Below are 2,726 nucleotides of genomic sequence, written 5' to 3' on the forward strand. Positions count from 1 at the left end.
CACAACAAAGAATTATCTAGCCCCAAATAACAGTATTGTTGAAGTTGAGAAACTCTGATTAGAGTGTTTAATGGAGGGTTTGTTGCAGTTGTTAAGTGCCATAGAGTCAATTCTGAATCATAGGACCCTATCTAGGATTTCTTAGGAGCAGCTGGTGGGTTTGAATCCTCAACCTTATGATAAAACCAACCTTGTGGCCCAGTGCATTATCCTGCAGCACCACACCAAAGTTAACTTGGGTTTGGTATTAAGAGTGATCATTAATATGGTGTCCTCAAGGAAAAAGTGAATTTCAATTGACAAGAGGAGTAAAAACACTTGTTGGATTCATATTTTTTCTTCATTGCACTTACTGTAAAACCAAGTGTTTAAGGTTTTGTTGGAAATATAGGACATATAGGTATCTTGAGCCTGGGTATTAACAAGCTTTCAAAAAGCTTATTCTATTGTTGGACAGGAAGAAACTAAATTTATAAAGCTATTTTTATTGAGACTTTGGGAAACTGTTGAGCATTGCTTTGTGCCAGCATCTGTGTTAAGCATTTTATGTATAATTTCATTCAAATTTCACAGAAAGCTTTCAAAATAAATAATTATTTTATGTATTTATTTATTTATTTTAAGGAGAGAAAAAGAGGGCTCAGCTTATTTTTTTAAAGTTCCTAAATTTATCATTTTTGGATCTGAGATATTCTTGTCTCAACCTCTGAAATTTTTAGCATAATCCTTCTACTACAGTCATCATGTGATTCTGGTTTTGTCCTTCAAGCCACACACAATACCCACCTTCCCCTCCTTTTTTTTTTTTTTTTTTTTTTTTTTTTTTTTTTTTTTGCATTTTTTAGGAGCGCTATTACCTTATCCTCCTCAAGACTGAAAACTCCTAATTATTACTATTGTAAGACAATACTCTTTTATTCAGTCTGGTTATTTCCTTTGTGAAACTCTTCTTGAACTCATACATGACTATGATGGGAGAGAACATTGACATCTACCGTCATCCTTTGGTCAGATTAGAAGTTCAGTACAAATATTACGTTCCTTAACAAGGAAATGTTGCCCTTCTGTTGCCAAAGACTAATTCTAGAATCCTTACCACAAATGTCGGTTCTATATATTACTTCTTCTTTTTGTTAAGTGCTGTTGAGTAGGTCCATACCCATAGGGACCCTGTACAGGGTTTCTGTGAAGAGAGGCTGATCAGCTTGGACCCCAGACCCTGTGGTTCAAATGGCTTTGCAGTCCAGTGCATTAACCCACAGCTCCACACCAGGACTCCCTGTATTTATATTGATTTATTTTATTTATAAAACATACAGATATAGTTATGCATCCAGATTGACCTTTAGATGATAGTATGCTATGTGGAATCGAGTTGGTTACAACTTATAGTGACCTTGTATAGGGTTTCTGAAGAGAAACGTGTGAGCTTGAACCTCTGACCTTGTAGTTCAAACCGACCTTGCAGTCCAGTACAATATCCCACAGCGCCACACCAAGAATTTTGGTGATAGTATGGCCACAGAAAATGCATGAAAGCTTGGAAAAAATGTGTTTGCATTTGAAGTGAAGTTCATGAGACATAAGCTATATGTATCTTTGCTTCCTGTTTTATAATTTTATGACTATTTTTGTCACTTTGTTGAGGTTTGTTGTTGTTGTTGTCTTAGTAAATGCAATGTATGGTTCTGACTCATAGTGACCCTGTGTGGGCTTCTGGGAATCAGCTGGTGAATTTGAACAGCGGACCTTATGGTTCAAACTGAACTTGTGGTTCAGTGCTTATCCTACAGCGCCACTACTATCATTTCCGACTCTTAAATTCAGTTATTTTCAACACTTAATACTTTTATGAAAAAAGCATGCATAATGCTAAAATTTCCAATAAGTGCCACTTTTACTGCATTCATCAAGGTAGTAATGTCATTACCATTTATGTTATTTTAAAATTACCATTATTATTTCTTCCTTGATCATGATTATTTATACATGTGTTTTCTAATTTGCAACTACATGTTTTTTAGAGTTGCCTCTATATTAATAAGTATTAATTTACTGATGATTTTGATGGTATTTATTTTGTTTTGTATTGATTAACCCATTTTTAAAGTTATTGTCTAGTATTTTAATTCAATTATTATTATTCTAATGTAGTGAAGTCAAAATTTGTTTACATTTGCATGTTCATTTCTCTGGCATTGCAGTTCTTCCTTTGGGTATTATTTTTTTTTTTTCATTTTTTACTGATGTATGTTCTTTAAAATTTCTTCTAGTTCTAGTATTGTGATGAAAATTTTAAGACTTCTAAATTTTGTTTTTACAAAATGTATTTATTTTGGATTTCTGTGTTGCATATCTTAGATGATTAGCAAATGTGTTTTTTATTCAATGAAATAATAGACAAATGTATTTATTACAGATGCACATGTTTATACATAACACCCATACATACATGTCAAATGCTATAATGAAATTTGCAAAGACCTGTATTTAGAAAACAGAAAATGAAAAACAAGCTCAACATTTCTCAAGCTGAAAGAACTGAAGAAAATATTCATACCTTGACTTGCAATGTTTAAAGATTCTAATGGCAAAATACTGAATGATGCAGAAAGCATCAAAAGAAATTGGGGGGAATACACAGAGATATTGTACCAAAAAGAAATTGTCCATTACTAACCATTTCAAAAGCCAATGGTTCTGAAGGAAAAAAAAAAAAAAAAAAA

This window comes from Chrysochloris asiatica, unplaced genomic scaffold (assembly GCF_000296735.1).
Source record: "Chrysochloris asiatica unplaced genomic scaffold, ChrAsi1.0 scaffold00058, whole genome shotgun sequence".
NCBI classification, from domain to species: Eukaryota; Metazoa; Chordata; class Mammalia; order Afrosoricida; family Chrysochloridae; genus Chrysochloris; species Chrysochloris asiatica.